At 36.6% G+C, this 21,843-nt stretch overlaps 1 non-coding gene across 1 annotated transcript; it reads right to left on the bottom strand.

The window, feature by feature from the left end:
- Nucleotides 1–16,404: 16,404 nt before the first annotated feature.
- Nucleotides 16,405–16,511, bottom strand: LOC113461212. Its single transcript, XR_003383334.2, has one exon. It is a non-coding gene; the product is annotated as a small nucleolar RNA R71 (small nucleolar RNA).
- Between the last annotated feature and the right edge of the window lie 5,332 nt (nucleotides 16,512–21,843).

Genomic DNA, 21,843 nt, shown 5'->3' with positions numbered 1-21,843 from the left:
ATATGATCAAATTGTTTGATTTCATCAAGAACGAAGAGGAACCATGTGTGTACAAAAAGGTCAGTGGGAGGGCTATAGTATTCCTCGTATTGTACGTGGATGATATACTCTTAATTGGGAATGATATTCCCATGCTCACATCGGTCAAGTTATGGTTGTCTAAGAAGTTTTTCATGAAAGACCTAGGTGAAGCATCTTATATTTTGGGGATTAAGGTATATAGAAATAAGAGGATGCTTGGCCTATCACAGAAAATGTACATAGAGGAAGTGCTAAAGAGGTTCAGCATGGAAAACTCTGATAGGGGATTGTTACCCCTAAGGCATGGGATAAATTTCTCCAAAAGGTGTGCCCCAAAACATCTGAAGAGATTCAACGCATGAGTAAGATTCCTTATGCATCGGCAATAGGGAGCCTCATGTATGTCATGCTATGTACTCGACCTGATATAGCACATGCTGTGAGTGTCACAAGCAGATATCAGTCAAATTCAGGCGAGGAGCATTGGATAGCTGTGAAAAATATTCTTAAGTACTTGAGAAGGACTAAGGATATGTCTTTGGTCTTTTAGGGAAGCATAGAATTTAAGGTAGAAGGATATACTGATTCAGACTTCATGACTAACCCTGATGATAGAAAGTCTACATCAGGATATGTATTCTTATGCAATGGAGGATCGGTAAATTGGAAAGTTCCAAGCAACTGATTATTACAGATTCTACCATGGAAGTAAAGTACATTGCTGCATCGGATGCTGCGAAGAAAGCGTTCTGGTACAAGAAGCTTGTCGAAGAGCTAGGAGTCATGTCATCAGATGCCATATCCCTTTTCTGCGACAACAACGGCGCCATAGCACTAGCTAAGGAGCCGAGGTCTCATCAGAAGTCCAAGCACATAGAGCAGCAATTTCATCTAATTCGTGACTACCTCAAAAAAAAGTATTTAGAGGTGCAGAGAGTAGACTCCACTGATAACGTGGCGGACCCATTCTCTAAGCAGCTGAGTCAGAAGAAATTAGAAGTCCATCTTGAGAAAATGGGACTTAAATACATGTCTGATTGGCTTTAGTGCAAGTGGGAGATTATTAGAAGTATGCCCTACAAGCCAACGTGGCTGACGCATATTTGTTGCCCAAGGTGACAACCCAAGAGGGGGGGGGGGATGAATTGGGTCTTTTAAAAACTTTTAAACTACTTCTAATCTTTTAGATTAATTATGCTAAGTTGTATGGATGCTTAGTGAAGCTTAACCTTAGCAAGAGTATGATTCTAATCTAATCAACTATTAAGCAGCGGGTTCAATAAAAGATTAGTCTAATTTTGCCCTAGTATGCTATTCAATTTAATGATTGAGTAAATTGATTATGCTTGCAACTAAAGGATGCACGAAGAAGAGTTAAGCAAGCTTAATATCTAAGTAAGTGAGTGAGAAGGTCAGTCAACAAAGAGCATCACAAACACAACAAAAATATAGTGGTTCGGTGCATCCCAGCACCTACATCCACTCCCCAAGACCTCTTGGAAATTTCACTATAATCCTACAGATTACAGCCGGTTGTTTTACAAGCTCACAACCCAACTTGTTGTTTTACGAGGTCACAACGAACTCGGTCGGTTTTCCCAGGCTCACCGACTAGAACCCCTCCGATTGTTTTCCCGGGATCACAATCAAACCCTCACACGTTGGTTTTACCCTCGGCTCACCAACAAACCTATCTCCGTTGGTTTTCCCTTTGGCTCACCAACAAACCTTAACCCCGTTGGTTTTCCCTTTGGCTCACCAACAAACCTAAAACCCCTTGGTTCAATCCCTTGATTGAATCAAGTTACAAGATATTAAAACAAGGAATAAAACAAATCAAAGCTTCTTAAACAAGCAGATATAACAATATAGACAAATAGAGTAAAGAGAAGCCCTTAATCGCGTTTTGAAGATGAAGGAGCTCGGCTTCTTCTTTACTTGACCCTCTTCTGATTTTGCTTGAAGTAGAGGATCACCGAGGCAGCGCACAGATGGAGAAGAAGCTTCGGGATACACTTGGATGCTCTTCTTCTCTCTATTTCACTTTTGATGGCCCTTTTGTGCTTATGGGAGATTTCCCTTGGAATCTCTTCCCTAAAAGTTTTCTCCCACTTCCATACGTTCTCCCCTAGCTCTCTTCTTGTTTTTTTATAGCTTTAGATGGCGTGGAAACAAGAATATAGCCGTTAGAGACAAAAATAGAGCCGTTGGACACAGTCTGCACTTCCTGACAATATTACCGTTGGGATCGGAGTCGACTCGCGCGATCAGGAGTCGACTCGCCTGTTGCAGGAGTCGGCTCGTGCTTTACTGGAGACGACTCGGCCACTGTTCCAAATTTGAATTAAAGTGCATGCCTTGACTGGGAGTTGACTCGTCTTAACCTGGAATCGACTCGCCAACTTCTGGAGCTGACTTGGCAATTTCGGAGTCGGCTCATCCACTGAAGTCCGTGGAACCAATTTTGAATTTGATCCACTCGAGTCGACTCGACTGTCCTGGGAGTCGACTCGAATCTCAGAGCCCGAACTCCCGATCCTCTGTCTTTTGGCTCGTCCAGTCTTGGAGTCGACTCGAACTTCCTTGGAGTCGACTTGGCTCTCAGTTTCCGAAAGTTAGTCTTCTGTGTCTTTGGTGAAGTGCTGCCTTGGAGTCGACTCGAGCTGTCTGGGAGTCGACTCGAATCTCAGAGTCAGCAAATTAGTCTTCTGTCTTCTTTGGGGTCGCGGTGTCTCGGAGTCGACTCGTGCAATGCGGGAGTCGACTCGAATCTCAGAGTCCAGAAACTGCCCTCTGACTTTTTCTTTATGTACCGCTGAGAGTCGACTCTTGCTTTCTTTGGAGTCGACCTGCCAACCATCGGAGTCGACTCGCGTTCCACTGGAGTCGACTCGAATCTCAGACCTGAAAACTGCTCTCTGACTTTTCTGCCTGTGACTCCTAGGAGTCGACTCATACTTCTCCGGAGTCGACTCGGTAAATATTGGAGTCGACTCGAATTCCTCAGGAGTCGACTCGAAGACTGTTCTTTTGAATTTTTCCTTTGATTTTACTCCTCCAACTTGAATCCTTTGAACTTTAAACTTGGGCCAATAAATTGTAGCTTTCTTCCAACTTGAGAGCTTTGGAGGCCTTCTTGTGTTCTTCCAACTTGCTATGTTTCTTGCAAAATAAATATCTTTCTCCTTGCAACATAAACATTAGTATCTATACTTCAAGATTTTGTGATCATCAAAATCAATCTTTGGGTCATCAATCTCTCCCTTTTTGATGATGACAAAACTTGGAGTATATGCAATATAAAAGATATTGTTTTCTAGAAGTAATACATAGCAAAGTTGCATGAATTAGAAAAACATATATATTTAAAAAACATACTTCATGATAATGCTTTAGAGTTAATCAGCTTAACACAATCAATATATTTCAATTCAAACTGATTTGTATTCAATACAAAACACAAAGCATTATAAGCATATACTTAGATATTTCTCCCCCTTTTTGACAACATCAAAAAGATAGGGAAACATTAAGCACAAAGATAAGAACACTCAAATATTTCTTTCCCTTATTGTACTCTGATTTGAATGTTAAATTATTGCAAGAATATGAATCATATAACTTAAGGCAATAATATTGGAATCAGATTAGTGAGCACAGATCAGAGTCAATTAATATAGTTTCAGAGCAGAACACATTAAATGTGACTTCAAGAAGTTTTCTAATTTGGTACCATAGATAGTTTTCTAATCAAGTGTAGATGGCATCTTCCTTAGGTTAATTCAAGAAGTCCTACAAATGATATTCAAAGAAAACACGAGTGGAAATCTAACTTCTCTTCACTAAGTATGAAAGCTTGTTCATAAAAATATGAATTGGCACACAATTTAAGTTCTAAAGATCAAGTCAATTAGGACTCATTATATCAAAATAGATTTACTAAAAGATACTCAAGAAAATTTTACACGTTATTCTCCCCCTTTTTCATTAAGTTAGAGGCTCTTTAAGATCAACTTGCAATTTGGTTCATGATTTATGCATAAGATATACTAACCAAATAACACGCCTCAAGGTGTATCATAAAGATTTTCAGATTAAATTTCAGATGATACATATTGGAGAGTATTAGGATCACTTTTCATTTAGTATTCTTTCTTTCTCTTTTAGTTATAGATTTAGGCAATTAAGTTCCATAAGACCTCTCCTTCTGAAATTTTCTTTCTCCCCCTCAATTGATCATTCCATTTAAGAGTTTAGAATTTGAAGATAATGTTCAATAAAATTGTCAATCTCAAAAATATATTTTCTATGAGTTTCAGCTTATTTTCATAAGACGCAAGGTTTGAGATAAGACAACCTTTATAGAACTCATCTCAAGGTATAAACTTATAATTAAAGCACGTATTGCAATATAAGGAGGTTCATCAAAATCAATCCATAAAAGTCAAGGAATTAAAGTATCTTTAGGATAAGATACTGAATATCTAAAGCTCCCCCTCAAAAGATGCATTCCTCTTTAATCATTCTTTTTGTTGAATTTCAGATTTTAATGACAAGCGTGAATAAAACTGAAATTCTATGATATCGAGAATGTAGAGTGATCAAGAATTATTCAAAATTTATAGCAATCACCCTTTTTAATCTTTCAAGAACAAGTTATGCTTCCTCTTAATCTTTGAGAAAATGTACTGAAATATTAGTCAGAAAATGATTCATTTGAAGCTCAGTTTCTTTCAAAAGCATTTACATTTCCTTTCTTTTTAAGAATCATTTGAGTGAGCTGAAATATTTCTAGCTTTAAGATTATTCACTCTATATATATATATATTCTGATGATAGACTTTAAGAATGTAGGAGAGAAAAAAAAATATAGATGATCATTGAGGTATGTGTATTTATAGAACTCAATTTCTTAATCACAGTTTTTCAGCAATGTATACGTGAAGCTCAATAAAATTTTTAAAATACTAAAATAAAGTCATATATTTAAAAATATTTACTTGCAATCAAGATCATCGTAAGACACATCATTTGGATCAATATTAGTATACTTTGAAGATAAGAAATGATATATTTCGGATGTGTATCGGAGCAATCAACCAAAGGCATCAAAATAAATTCTGTTTTTCTTATATTAACATTTTATTTAGTAATCATATGGAGTTTAAACTTTTATACAAAATCAGATTCTGAATTACATAGAATTTTCATTAGAGGCTTTCTAAGTCATAATTTGAGATATGTATCTTTCACAATGTAGCTCATCTTAAATCATCTCGATTGAAGACACATATTTCAAACATATAAGAGCATATTCAGAATATTTGTATTTATGTTTAGCACATTATATACCAAAGTTATGAAAGTTGAAGGGTAGAACAAACTCAATTTATTTTCCCTAAATAAGGATATCCTTCTCTTCCCTTTTTTTTTACAAATTTATTTAACTCTCAGATTTTAACGATGATTGTGAATGACAAATCAGAAATTTCTTTTCAATAAAACCAAACAAAAGATGTTATGTAGTATTTCAAACATTCAATCAAGTTGTCCAAGTATGGGGTACTACAAAAGATATTGAGAACCTATAATTTAGAATATCATGCCATATGCAAAATATAGTGTGTGTTAAGTCATACATTAAGAATAAGCATGTCAAGGATCAAAATCAATTCTTTTCAAATAAACTCCCCCTATTTAAATATAATTTGGCACTGATTTCATCCTTAAAGTGTGTTTCCAAGTGACTAAACATTTGAATTGATTCTTCTTATATATTTTCATTTACTTTGTCTTTCATTTTTATTTTCTTATGCTCTATACTCTATTTGCTCCCTATCCGATGGAGTTGGGAAGGGGCACGAGGTACTACCACTAGCCTCCCTCTTGTGCCGTCCCTAATATGCCCTACACCGAATAGTTGGGTCAAATAGTGCCGGGTACTACCACTAGCCTCCCCATTGGCACCATCCCTATGATGAGCAATATAGAAATGTTGAAATATTTACTTCAAACTCTCCCTGTTTAAGTGTAATTAATTACGGATTTTATCCCTTCCAAATGTGTCGAATATATTATGCTTGTTTTGCTTTTCCTTAAGATTGGAGTACTTGCCTTTGCTTAGATTTTTTATCTCTTGAATAATATCCATTTTCTTTTCTTTATCTCTCTCTCTTTTTGTTATTCTCAAGTGATTTTCATGAAAGAGCAGAATAAAGAATTAATCTTATGTATCATATTGAGGTATATCATGCAAACAGCATTTTCATTATGCTTAAGAATTCATAACTTCTCACAAGTCATTTTAAATCAAAGTTTTAAGCATATACTTGTGTATTTCATGGTTATGATATAAGCAAAGAAATCATTTAGTTTGGGCAAACCATGAAACAATTTCTAAGAGTATAAGTCAGTCAATACACATATAGACATGATATCAAAAATTAATAATTAAAGAATTTAATCATGTCATAATAAGATTTAAGTAATTGACTTTGCTCAACTAATTTATGAGAAAGGTATCTAAAAAATTACCTATTCATTATATATTCTTCAAGCCAAATACCTACTAGATTTCTTATGTATGAGCTTTTGGCTGAAGAGGGTCCTCTCTTTTGTTTGCATGTGAATGTTATTTGTATCTTATGTGGAGGTGTCCTTCAAGCTGAAATCTCTCATTTTTCTTTCTTGAAGGAAGGTCATTAGTTTCTTTAAGATACAAAGCATTTATCCAACATATATATATATTTTTTTAATTAGATGACTCAATATGACAATAGTTGCATGTTGAGTCACTTTACTCAAGAGATTGCCTAAATATAAGCAAGCACATATCATTTGAACTAAAGAGATAGATTCATTAACCAAGATAGTTCAAGGAGAAGCATGTGAGGCAATAGACAGATTTATCAAAGTCAAATCAATTTCTTATTTTCAAGATCAATTTAGTTTAGATTCTACTTGCTTAAGATAATTATCAATAAGATATGTTGTCTAAGTTTTAATCAACTTATCTTAAGCGGTTGTTTCTATCAAAATTCAGATTATGATTTATTTGTTATCAATATGATTCATTAAAGTTGGATTGAAGTTTTGCATAAGGGCACATAATAAGCATACATTCTGGTCTACTAGCTGTATGATAAAATAATTATTCTATCATGCTTCAATACAGCTTTAAACAATAGATCTACTTTGCTCATTCTTTTCAAATTCTACAAGATGGGGTCACAGACATACCTTCTTCATGCCAATCTTCTATAGGAGTTTTCTTGTGAAATAACTTTGGTCAATGAAGATCCCCTTTCTTGTTTGTCTTAATTTGGAGTTTGAGAGAGAAAATGTTAATTCATTCATATTTCAAACTCACTTTGCATGAGCTTAGTAAAATCTCCATATAAATTTTTATTGGTAGAACAAAAATGATGCCATCAATGTGTGCTATGAGCAAGCAAGATATCACAGATTCTTCTTTTTGATGCAAAGATTTATCACTATTACTTTCTATCAAAGAGGTTGCTTAAGCTTTTATATCATGCTTTTGATGCTTGTTTCAAATCATATATTGCTTTATCATATTTGTAATAAGTGTTTTCAAATATGGTGGTTATTTAACATATATCTTCTTTAATAAAATAAGTACCTAGAAGTGCATTCTATACATTCATTTGATAGAATATAAAGCTTATCTTGATAATAAATCATTAGTCTCATAAAGAATAAAATGAATTGATACTTCTACAACTAGAATTTTTCATGAATGTTCTATATGCGTTGCTTGATGAATGATATCCAAGGATAGAAATATCTTTATTAGATTTGGCATTACTTTTCAAGAGAACATATTAAGCATAGCATGTACAACTGAAAAATATGAGAGATACGCAATAGTTCATTTTCTATTTTTCAGAAGATCAAAAGAAGTTTTCATCAAAAATAGATCTAATAGAAGTCATATGTATGACAAGTATTGATGATAGCCTTTTAAAAAACATTTAAGTAGATGACTATCATACAACATTGCCTTTTTCAATTCTTCAAAGATTCTATTAATCCTATTTTACTTAAGGTGTTCTTGGTGCAGACACAATTGTATTCAATATTATTTCCTGTGCACAACTTAACATAAAATTGGTTTTCAAAACTATGCCATGATACTTTACTTTCATAGTTTGCAAACCTTTATCATTTGATCGCTTTTTGTGAGTTTGTGCCAATGCAGAAAATATTTCAATTTGAGTGCCAAGAACAAGGCTAATGTAAGCTTTTGAAAACTTAGTGTTGGAAACAACATCTTTAGATTTAGAAATTGATTCTCGTTTGTTTCCTTAGTTAACATGCATAGCAAACTTTGACCTTTCAGAAGATAATCTAAGTAAGCCAATGGCAAGGTCTTTTGAGTTTAAGTACATACTAGCATGAGTTGATTCTATGTGCCAAGGATGGTTTCTTTAATCTTGGTATTCATAGTGCATATATTCAAAAGCATACCAAGTACCCATTATCATATTGATGATCAATAAAAATAATGCCATGGATAAAAATTCTTAATCAAGCATATAGAGGATTCATAGAGTTATTTTTAATGAATTAATTAATCATTTAGCAACTTATCCAATAGTGAGTGGAGCATACAAAAAAAAAATGAAGTGATTTGAATATATTTTCTTTTCATACCCAAAAAAAAATCACTTATATCACAAAAATGATTAATACTTTCAAGTTATGTTTTAATCAACTAATAAAGTAATTTCAATACGAGAAGATGTAAGAATTACTTATTTCATTCTTTCTTTCATTTAAATCATTCTTTTTAATTACATTTTAAATTCAATTCTTTAACACATGTCTAGAGCACCCATTGTTTAGATAACATCTTTCATTAGAACCTTGGATAGCTAGACATGCTTGCTGAAAGAATAATCATATTTTCAACTTAGGAACCCAAGCTCTTTTGGGTCCTTGTAGGTTAGCTATAATTGTTCCTTTTGGAACCCATATTCTCTTAATAGCTATTTTGTCCATGAATTTACAGATTTTAGGATTACAAGGGATGTATTTCTGTATTCTCTTGTTGAATTTAACAAACTTAGATCGAACATGAGTAGTAGGAAAACTTTTAATTTTCTGTTTCTCCCTTTTTGGTTCATCAAATTTGTAATGTATAGATTTAGGAACAACAGAAGAGATTTTACTTAGCTTTTGTTTATAAGAATCTGTTTTAGAGTAATTAAAAACTGTTTTAACAAACATATTCTTAAAAGGTTTTTGGGTGTACCAAGGTTGATATCCTAATGTAACTTTATCAAATTCAGCTCTTTGATTATTTATCATTAGGTTCAATTTTTCAGAGCTGAGGGTAAATCTTTCAACAATAGGTTTTAATCTGTCAACTTCTTTAGTTAATCTTCTGTTATCTTCTGAAAGTAACTCATTGTTTTTCTTAAGTTTATCATGACTTTCAGTGAGAAGTTGATCTCTTTGATTTAGTTCTTGATTTTCTTTAATTAAGATTTCAGTTTTACTGGTTAGTTTCAGTTTTTCATCTATTAGAATTTGATTTTCAATCTTCAAGTTTTTGTTCTTACAAATAAGTTTCTTATATTCTAAATACAAATCAGAAAAGGCATCATGGAGTTCATCAAATGTAAAATTGCTTTCAGTTTCAGCATGTACCTCTTGTGCCACCAAGCATGGATTTTCAATATGATACTGCTCTCCTTCTACACATGATGTTTCAGATTTGTTAGTGCATTCATATTTGTCTTCAAGCATATTCCATATTTCTTTAGCAGTCATGCAAGAAGATATGCAATTAAACTCATTCCTATCTAATGCACAATATAATAGGTTCATTGCATCAGCATTCAATTGTGCTAAGTCCTTTTCATTAAACGTTTGAGAGAGTGTGTGAAGATCATTTATTATGATTTTCCATAAATAATAGTTTTGTGATTGAATAAAAATGCGCATGCGTATTTTCCAATGTGGGTAGTTTATACCATTAAACAGTGGAGGTGTATCAATTGATTGTCCTTCTCCTAGAAAACTATCTATTTGAGTTGTCATGATCTTTGGCTCTAGTCGGTTAAGACTACAAATAGTATTTGAGCACCTGCTCTGATACCACTTGTTGCCCAAGGTGACAACCCAAGAGGGGGGGGTGAATTGGGTCTTTTAAAAACTTTTAAACTACTTCTAATCTTTTAGATTAATTATGCTAAGTTGTATGGATGCTTAGTGAAGCTTAACCTTAGCAAGAGTATGATTCTAATCTAATCAACTATTAAGCAGCGGGTTCAATAAAAGATTAGTCTAATTTTGCCCTAGTATGCTATTCAATTTAATGATTGAGTAAATTGATTATGCTTGCAACTAAAGGATGCACGAAGAAGAGTTAAGCAAGCTTAATATCTAAGTAAGTGAGTGAGAAGGTCAGTCAACAAAGAGCATCACAAACACAACAAAAATATAGTGGTTCGGTGCATCCCAGCACCTACATCCACTCCCCAAGACCTCTTGGGAATTTCACTATAATCCTACAGATTACAGCCGGTTGTTTTACAAGCTCACAACCCAACTTGTTGTTTTACGAGGTCACAACGAACTCGGTCAGTTTTCCCAGGCTCACCGACTAGAACCCCTCCGATTGTTTTTCCGGGATCACAATCAAACCCTCACACGTTGGTTTTACCCTCGGCTCACCAACAAACCTATCTCCGTTGGTTTTCCCTTTGGCTCACCAACAAACCTTAACCCCGTTGGTTTTCCCTTTGGCTCACCAACAAACCTAAAACCCCTTGGTTCAATTCCTTGATTGAATCAAGTTACAAGATATTAAAACAAGGAATAAAACAAATCAAAGCTTCTTAAACAAGCAGATATAACAATATAGACAAATAGAGTAAAGAGAAGCCCTTAATCGCGTTTTGAAGATGAAGGAGCTCGGCTTCTTCTTTACTTGACCCTCTTCTGATTTTGCTTGAAGTAGAGGATCACCGAGGCAGCGCACAGATGGAGAAGAAGCTTCGGGATACACTTGGATGCTCTTCTTCTCTCTATTTCACTTTTGATGGCCCTTTTGTGCTTATGGGAGATTTCCCTTGGAATCTCTTCCCTAAAAGTTTTCTCCCACTTCCATACGTTCTCCCCTAGCTCTCTTCTTATTTTTTTATAGCTTTAGATGGCGTGGAAACAAGAATATAGCCGTTAGAGACAAAAATAGAGCCGTTGGACATAGTCTGCACTTCCTGACAATATTACCGTTGGGATCGGAGTCGACTCGCGCGATCAGGAGTCGACTCGCCTGTTGCAGGAGTCGGCTCGTGCTTTACTGGAGACGACTCGGCCACTGTTCCAAATTTGAATTAAAGTGCATGCCTTGACTGGGAGTCGACTCGTCTTAACCTGGAGTCGACTCGCCAACTTCTGGAGCTGACTTGGCAATTTCGGAGTCGGCTCATCCACTGAAGTCCGTGGAACCAATTTTGAATTTGATCCACTCGAGTCGACTCGACTGTCCTGGGAGTCGACTCGAATCTCAGAGCCCGAACTCCCGATCCTCTGTCTTTTGGCTCGTCCAGTCTTGGAGTCGACTCGAACTTCCTTGGAGTCGACTCGGCTCTCAGTTTCCGAAAGTTAGTCTTCTGTGTCTTTGGTGAAGTGCTGCCTTGGAGTCGACTCGAGCTATCTGGGAGTCGACTCGAATCTCAGAGTCAGCAAATTAGTCTTCTGTCTTCTTTGGGGTCGCGGTGTCTCGGAGTCGACTCGTGCAATGCGGGAGTCGACTCGAATCTCAGAGTCCAGAAACTGCCCTCTGACTTTTTCTTTATGTACCGCTGAGAGTCGACTCTTGCTTTCTTTGGAGTCGACCTGCCAACCATCGGAGTCGACTCGCGTTCCACTGGAGTCGACTCGAATCTCAGACCTGAAAACTGCTCTCTGACTTTTCTGCCTGTGACTCCTAGGAGTCGACTCATACTTCTCCGGAGTCGACTCGGTAAACATTGGAGTCGACTCGAATTCCTCAGGAGTCGACTCGAAGACTGTTCTTTTGAATTTTTCCTTTGATTTTACTCCTCCAACTTGAATCCTTTGAACTTTAAACTTGGGCCAATAAATTGTAGCTTTCTTCCAACTTGAGAGCTTTGGAGGCCTTCTTGTGTTCTTCCAACTTGCTATGTTTCTTGCAAAATAAATATCTTTCTCCTTGCAACATAAACATTAGTATCTATACTTCAAGGTTTTGTGATCATCAAAATCAATCTATGAATCAATCTTTGGGTCATCAATATTTGTAATCTGGAGCACAAATTTGTAATTTGACACTTATTAATAAATAAGATTGGGCAATTTGTTTTTCACTTATTAATAGATGATGACACATATTCTTAAGGAGTTGAGAATTTGAGGCATGTGTCATTAGGGATTAATTTCTAAATGCTCCTAATCGATGGATCCATCATGAGGGAAGGTGATCGATCCGCTGAGATTAGTGCACAGATCACTTAGTCAGATGGACGAGTCTCGAGTCCACGGTGTAGAGACACTGGAGTGATTATGCAAGTACTTGTTAGAGAACAAGGTACTGAGCGTGACCAAAGATAGTAGTCACATGGATGTCTATCCACTCGTTAGTGACTACTTATACTGCAGTTGTATGACTGATCCTTTGACCTGCGATGCCTCAGCTATTCACTATGAGGTTGCTGTAGTTTAACGAGCATGCGAACTTGGGCCCTAGCCATTCGGATCCTTGTAGTGCGGATTGGCTACAGTAGGTTCATTTTGGAATAGGGTTGCATCTAGATGAGATCTATCAACCTTGATAGATTAGGAGTGATCCTATGTAATTTATGAGACTGAGTTCGATAAATTTCTGGCAAGGTATTTTGAAAAAAGAGTTTTCCATATCTCGAACTGGAAGTTGTATAAATTTGATATATGACGGACGATGGAGTTTGACGAGATATCCATAACCTCCGTCACGTCGGGATCCATGATAGAGAGACTGTATCATACGCTAACTGCACCTAGAGGTTCATATATTTCATTCTGCTGGATTGCCACCACATACTGCTAGGTGTCACTAGTGGATCGTGAGATTCGAAGGCATTCACTTGGTGATCAGTGAACCCTGAGAGTAGAACTGAAATCATTTCAGTCCACTGAAAGAAGTTTCAATGATATTGAGATGGAGATCTCAATATGTCTCACTACCAGTCAGAATAGAATCTACGAGGTTACACACATAGAGGATTTAATTAGTCAGACTATTATAATTATGATTTGGAATCACAATAGAAATCAATCATCAATATGATTGGTGATTGAATTAATCCACTAAGTGTTAGTGAGTTAATGGAAGAAGAATTAAGTAGAATTGATTGCAATTGGATTGCAATTGGGCTGATTTAATGAGCCAAATCAAATTGGGTTCGACCCAAATTGATTTGGGTTCATGATTGGGTCAATTTGATTAAACCAAGGTTTGTGCGGATTTTAAAGACCACATGTCATCGTAGGATGAATATGACTTAAGTCATGTTTACACTATGCGGACTTTAAAGTCCACATGGCGTCGTAGGATGCATGCTCTCAAATCAATTAATTCTCCTAATAAGATTAGGAATCCTAATGTGATTTGGAAATTAATCAATTGATTGAGTGGACACATGTCATGCATCTATGAGCACAAGGATTGAACACTTGGCATTAATCCAAGGGTGGGTTTTAGTCCCATACTCCTAATAAGATTAAAAGAAGCCATAAACTCAATCTATAAAAGGGGAGGCATGTGCATTGAATTGATAATCCTAGATCCCCATGCCTCCTCTCTCCCTCTCTTCTTCCTTCCTTCTCCACGGCAGTAAAGGGACCTCGTCTTCCTCTTCATCTACGGGAGCAAGGCAAGGAAGATCCACGCTTAAAGCTTCATCCCTCATCTTCCTCCATTGCAAGCAGGGTTGAAGAAGAAAGCATTCTTCTTCAAATAGATATGCTGCAGATTTTTTTATCTTCCAATATTATGATAGTCATAAGAGGTCTTTGCAAAGAGCTAGCACTCCGGTAAGATCCTATCTCAGATGATTAGATCCTCGTGTGGATACCTGTAGAGGCCGGACATATGTGCGGCTTAACCAGGAACCTAGAAAGATCATCAGGCTGCGGTGTTCTACACCTGCAGAATTTTTGAAGATGAGATTTTCAAATTAATAACTTCTGATTTTTGTTTCATTTTTATAAATCTTAATCAACCCTCCTCAGATCCTAATCTTCCCTTCCTAATGAGTTCAAAGATCTTCTGGATTTGGATCCAAATTTTTTTTTGAATTCTACGATCTGAGGCGCGTTCATATGATGAACGACGTTCCGTTCGAATTCCGCTACGAACGTCGCATCGAACAAGACGTATCTCAGCAGGGATGCCCTGTTTCCGAAAAGAAAAAGAAAAAAAAAGGGAGAGGCTGACGTTTGTAATGGAAGGCTAAATCTCTCGATCTAGGATGATGGACGAACCCTTGACAATTTGCTTTCTTCAAGTAAATTCTGAATGATTATTCTCTTTGATTTACATCTATTATATGTTCTTGATTCTTGCATACTTATTTATTAGATAGATCTTGTATGGTTTATATTTATTGAAGCATGGATTGTTTCGATTTTTGATTTGTTGTAAACGTAACCGGCACGATGAATACTTGGATGTTGAATTCATATTTTTAAATTATATATTCTATGATTAGAACTATTCTATCTAATTAATTCTTAATCAAGAATCGCAGAATTTAATTGTTGAAAATAACATTGTCAAGGAGGAATCCAGATCCCTAGCCATCTACAATTAATTGAATCAAATCTATTAATTAATTTCTCTATACCTCGTTGAATAATCTAAAATTTCTTTAATTACATCTGAAATTACGCTAATAACATATAGATCGTTTCCTGAGGAATCGACCTCGGACTTCCGAGTTATATTACTTGTGCGATTCTCCTGCACTTGGGAGAGCAGTTTTGTGAACGCACCAAGTTTTTGGCGCCGTTGTCGGGGAGCGGCTGATTTATTAGCATATTTTCAGATCCAATTAGAGATTTAGTTTAGGTAAGTTTCTGTTTTCTATTAATAATAAAAAAAAGGGGAGAACTCAAAATTTCAAATTTTAAATTTCAAATTTCAGAATTCAAATTTCTAATTTTAACTAATAAATTTTTTTAAAAAAGAAATAAATAATTTGCTTGATCAACTATTTAATGTAATTTAATGTTATGTCATAAAACATTAAAAAAAAAATTTGATTGTTGTATATAGCATAAGGCATTAGCATAAAATATTCTAAGGGCTGAACCTATTAAAAAAGATAAGGTCGGAATTTCATCACTCGTCCTTAGCCCAAAAATTACTCCAGTGCATAAATATCCTAAGCTTAACTAAAATCAACTAGACGTTGGCCCCTAAGGACATTCGAGCTCAATAGGACGAAGACCACCGAAAGTTGCACCAATTTCGCTCTATGGCCTTATCGATGTCTAGGCAAGCTTTGTCCCTTTAAGGAAGACAATCTCTGATCGAGGAAAGTAGGTTTTAAGTGAGACTTTTGCTAAATGCATCGTGACCCCTCCACTTACCTAGTCGACTAGGTTACTAGACCAGATTGGAGGCTTAGGTGTCCTCTTTAAACCAGTTAGGAGCTGTCTAGAAATTTAAGAAAAACATTAGGAATTGAGGTGTAATGTTTAGATGCATGCTTGATTGTGAATAGATTTTTGTTTTACTGTATTAGGATGTCATTTTAGATATCTTTAGGTGGTACTTGTACTTACAAAAAAAAAAGAAAAAAGAAGAAGAGAGAAAAATTTTGCATGCTAAAGTGGAATAGGAGCGACATCGGTCGGTTAAGTCGTAGAACTTTAGATCATCCCTTAGAACACATCCCTAAAATTCCTTCGCAGTATCTCATACCTTGTAAGATGGCTGATTTAAATGAAGATGCGGGGAGTCACCACGATCGAGAATGTGAACCCCATGTTATGACTCTGAGACAATACCTACAACCGACTAGGACTAGTCGGCCTTCATGCATAATTTTTCCTGATAATGTAGGATATTTTGACATCAAACCAGGGGTAATCCAATTGCTGCCCAAGTTTCACGGGTTAGAGTTTGAGAGTCCGTATCTTCATTTAAAGGATTTTGAAGAATTAAGCATTACATTTAGAGTGCCGAACATCACCAAGGATGTCCTCAAGCTGACGTTGTTCCCTTTTTCTCTAAAGGATAAGGCCAAAACATGGCTAAACTCCTTGTGCCCTAGATCAATAAGAACTTGGCAAGATATGCAGAGAGAATTTTTGAAAAAGTTCTTTCCCACACAAAGGACCAATTTTCTAAAAAGGCATATCAGTAATTTTCAACAAAAAGATAATGAAATCTTTTATGAATGTTGGGAGAGATTTTAAGAACTTCTTCTCTCATGTCCTCATTATGGGTTTGAAACTTGGAGAACTATTCGCTTTTTCTATGAAGGTTTGCCTCCACAGTTAAAACAGTTCGTAGAGACCATGTGCAATGGCAGATTTTTGGAGAAGCAACCTGACGAGGTATGGGAATATTTTGATTCACTTGCCGAGACTGCCCAACTTTGGGATAACGGGGATAGAGATAATAAGCCTTTGCCCAAGCCTACTAGCTCTGGATATGGGGGCTTTTATAACCTCAGAACTGAGGATGATCTTCATGCTAAAATGGCAGCTCTCACTAGGAAGGTAGAGGAAATTGAACTAAGAAAAGTTGAGCCCGTCAAGACCATAGAGCTCAGAAACGAGTGTTGTGGGATTTGCGACATGTCTGGTCATTCTACCACAGATTGTCCTACCATACCCGCATTCAAGGAAGTCTTGCATGATCAGGCAAATGTTATGAATTCCTATCAGAAGCCTTCTAATAATCCATTCTCGGATACCTACAATCCTAGTTGGAAGAATCATCCAAATTTTTGATGGTGGAATGATCACCCTCAGTAGTCATACCATCTGACTCCTCCACCTACACATCCGGCTTATGCACCACCACCTCCTCAAAAGCCGAGTATTGAGGGTACCTTGCAATCTATACAATCTTTTCTGCATAGTCAAGCTGATATCAATGCCCAAGATATCCAAAATTTTGAGGACATAAGGAATCAATTGTCAATGTTAACTACCGTCCTAAGTACTCAGGAGAAGTGTAAGCTTCCAGCTCAACCCCAACCTAACACACAAGTGCACGGTAGTAATAATACGGCTCCTTCTAGTTTGCATACAGAACATGCAAAGAGCATCATGACTTTGCGTAATGGGAAAGTCATTGATCAGACCATCCCATTGAGACCATAGGTCACTTCTAATTCTGATGTTCCCAAAGCCAATGAAAGGGACAAAGAATAAGTTGAGGTCCCAACTTCTACCGAGAAAGTTGAATGTCCTTTTCCTCCACCTTTTCCACAATGGTTAAAGCCGTTGCAAAAGCTCGAGCCTAATTCTGAAATTCTTGAGCATTATAAGCAGGTAAAGACTAACATACCTCTTCTTGATGCAATCAAACAAGTACCCTCATATGCCAAATTTTTGAAGGACTTGTGTACTGTCAAGCGCCGATTAAATATTAAGAGGAAGGTATTTTTAACTGAAAATGTGAGTGCTATTTTGCAGCACAACATTCTTCCTAAATATAAGGATCCAGGTTGCCCAACCATCTCATGCATCACAGGCGACTTTAGGATAGAGCGAGCATTGTTAGATTTAGGGGAGAGTGTGAATTTGTTGCCATATTCTGTATATGAGCAACTTGGTTTAGGTGAGTTGAAGCCAACCTCCGCAACTTTGCAATTAGCTGACAGGTCAGTTAAAATTCCGAGGAGGATTATCGAGGATGTATTAGTCCAAGTAGACAAGTTCAACTTTTCTGTCGATTTTATCGTATTGGACACACATCCAGCTTCGAACTCACAGTCTCAGATTTCGGTCATTTTAGGATGTCCATTCCTTGCAACTTCTAATGCATTGATTAATTGTAGGAATGGCGTCATGAAGCTTTCTTTTGGTAATATGACCTTAGGACTGAACATTTTTAATGTGTGCAAACAACCCAATGATCCTGAAGAGAGTAAGGAGGTTGATTGGGTTGAAACCATCACATAAGAATATTTGTTAGCTGAAGCATTTAACGACTCATCCGATGATGGCTTAATTGATTGGTGTCCTAATGGCACCAATGATGATGATTTGTCAGTCATACCTATTGTGGATAGTCTGGATATCAAGATGGTCAATGGGTAGAGACCGAAAGTAAGGGAATTTGAGAAGTTGTCGCCTCGAGAGGCGAAAATAGCACCATCCCATGAGCAAGCACCCAAGCTCGAATTGAAACCCTTACCAAAGGAACTTAAGTATGCCTTGTTTGGATCCGAGGACACTTTTCCTATAATCATCTCGTCTAGACTTGATCATACCCAAGAAAGAAAATTACTTGCTGTTCTAAAGAATCATAAAGAAGCCTTAGGATGGTCTATTGCCGACTTGAAGGGGATTATCCCCTTAATTTGTACGCACCGGATGTATTGGAAGGACAATGCAAAAACCACAAGGCAAATGCAACGAAGGTTGAATCCTATGGTAAGAGATGTGGTTAAGGTAGAAGTCCTCAAGTTGCTTGACGTGGGTATTATTTACACAATTTCCGACAGCAAGTGGGTAAGCCCTACTCAAGTCGTTCCTAAGAAGTCGGGTTTGACGGTAGTAGAAAATGAACAAGGTGAACTAGTTCCAACTCGTGTTCCGACGAGTTGGCGCATGTGTGTCGACTACTGAAAGCTAAATTTGGTCACAAGAAAGGATCACTTTTCTCTAACCTTCCTAGACCAAGTGTTGGAGAGAGTTGCAGGGCATGATTTCTATTGTTTTCTCGATGGCTATTCAGGATATTACCAAATTGAGATTTCACCGGAAGATCAAGAGAAGACTACCTTCACTTGTCCTTTTGGCATATTTGCTTTCCGACGGATGCCATTCAGGTTGTGTAATGCACCTGCAACATTCCAAAGATGCATGCTCAACATTTTTGAAGACATGAATGAGAAGTTTTTGGAAGTGTTCATGGACGATTTCTCCATTTTTGGCGACTCATTTGATGATTGCCTGTCACATTTACAAGCAGTCTTAGCTCAATGTATGGAAAAGAATTTGATACTGAATTGGAAGAAATGCCACTTCATAGTGCCAAAGAGAATTATCCTAGGACATATTGTTTCATCGAAGGGCATAGAAGTAGATAGAGCTAAGATCGATTTAATTGCTAAGCTACCTGCACCCAAGATGGTTAGAGATGTTAGATCATTTTTGGGTCACGCCGGATTTTATAGGAGGTTTATCAAGGACTTTAGTATCATAGCTCGACCATTATGTAACCTCCTATCCCTTGATACACCGTTCAATTGGACTGAAACCTATCAAGATGCATTTGAAAAGTTGAAGTCTATGCTTAGCACTGCACCCATCGTGCAACCATCTGATTGGTCACTACCTTTTGAGATCATGTGCGACGCTAGCGACTATGCGATAGGAGCTGTCCTAGGACAATGCAAGGATAATAAGTCATATGTCATTTACTATGCAAGAAAAACCTTAAACGATGCTCAAATGAATTACACCACTATCGAAAAGGAATTGCTTGCAGTAGTATTTGCATTAGACAATTTCGTTCTTATATCCTTGGTGCTCCTATTGTTATCTTCACGGACCATGCAGCGCCAAAATATTTGCTGGATAAGAAAGAGGCCAAACCACGCTTAATACGATGGATACTTGTACTCCAAAAATTTGACATCACTATCAAAGATAAAAAAGGAGTAGAGAATGTGGTTGCTGACCATTTATCATGGCTAGTTTTTCATGATTCGGTGAAACAGTTTTCCATCAAGGACTCATTCCCTGAAGAGCAGTTGTTTGCACTCTCTACTGTGCCAAGGTACGCTGATATTGTAAATTTTCTTGTTACGAACCGGATTCCGGAGCTTTAGGGGTCGACAGATAGAAAATTTTTTTTGCGCGAAGTGAAGAATTATTACTATGACAAATCCTATTTGTTTAAATATTGCAATGACCAAATTTTTAGACGATGCATACCAGATCATGATATACAAAGCGTACTTTCTTTCTGCCACACTGATGCTTGCGGTGGACACTTTGCCTCTAAGAAAACTGTTGCAAAGGTCTTGCAGTGTGGTTTCTATTGGCCTACTATGTTCAAAGATGCCCACGAATTCTGCAGGACATGTGATCCATGTCAACATATTGGAAGTCTAACTCGTAGGCAAATTATGCCTCTTCAACCCATTACTGTTATCGAAATTTTCGATTGTTGGGGCATCGATTTTATGGGCCCATTCCTACCGTCTTTTGGATATGAGTACATTTTAGTTGGTGTTGAGTATGTGTCCAAATGGGTAGAAGCTGTCGCTTGTAGGACCAATAATCACAAACCTATCCTGAAGTTTTTAAAAGAAAATATTTTTTCACGATTTGGGATGCCTAAGGTCATAATTAGTGATGGTGGAAAATACTTTTGTAATAAGTCTTTCGAGACCTTATTGAAAAAAATATGGTGTCACCCACAGAATTGCTACCCCATATCATCCGCAAACTAGTGGCCAGGTAGAGTTAGCCAATAGGGAGATCAAGCGTATTTTAGAGAAAATGGTAAATCCATCACGAAAAGATTGGTCATTGAAACTATCAGATGCATTATGGGCTTATCGTACTACATACAAAACCATTCTTGGCATGTCTTCCTACCGGCTAGTCTACGGAAAAGTATGTCATCTGCCTGTAGAAATAGAGCATAAATCGTATTGGACAATTAGAAAATTGAATTTTGAATTGCAAGATGCCGGTTTAGATAGGAAGTTGCAATTGAACGAGCTTAATGAAATTCGTAGAGAAGCCTATGATAATGTTAAAATTTGCAAAGAACGGATGAAGATCTTACATGATAAATCAATTTTTTTAAAAAAATTTTAATCTTTGCAAAAAGTTCTTTTATACGATTCTCGTTTACATCTATTTTCTGGCAAGTTACGATCGAGATGGATAAGTCCTTTCATTATAAAAACTGTTTTTCCACATGGAGCGGTTGAGATTGAGAATCCACGAGCGGTTGAGATTGAGAATCCACTGTCTTTAAGTTAAATAGACACAAGTAAAAACCTTTACTTGAGAATTTTGCAGATGAAGAGGACTTATTTTCCTTAGGGGAGCCTTCTTATGATTGAGCATGACGGCAAAGGTATGTGTATATTAGTTAGAATTATTATTATTTTTTATTTCTAGTTTTCTTCTTATTTTGTAGGTCTTCTTTGTTGGATATCAACAGCTCAAGGTATTCCTCTTCTCTCCAATATTATTTTTTCTACTGTCTCTCATATATAGTTTTCTTGTATCTATTACATTGAGGACAATGCAATGTTTAAGTTGGGGGGAGGAATATATTTTTTAAAAAAAAGATTTTGTTTTTGCATTTGATTTATGATATTGCTCTCTTTTCTGAGCAAATGCACATGTATTTTCATATTGAGTATGTTCAACTATTAAGGCAAGGAACACATGCATACTATGACTGATCAGAGACCTATTATTAGATCCCCGCACATGTACTTAATGACAATAGGAATGCCTCGGGAGTTCATATTTGTTAACTGCATTTTTGTTAGCCTTATCCGTAAAAGAAGTACGAGTATCCTTATTCGTACCATAAGATTCATGATTTGATTTTCACATAAAGATAGAGGT

This window comes from Phoenix dactylifera, chromosome 10 (assembly GCF_009389715.1).
Source record: "Phoenix dactylifera cultivar Barhee BC4 chromosome 10, palm_55x_up_171113_PBpolish2nd_filt_p, whole genome shotgun sequence".
NCBI classification, from domain to species: Eukaryota; Viridiplantae; Streptophyta; class Magnoliopsida; order Arecales; family Arecaceae; genus Phoenix; species Phoenix dactylifera.
Note: the sequence above shows the minus strand (reverse complement) of the source record. Positions and strands in the feature narration are given on the sequence as shown.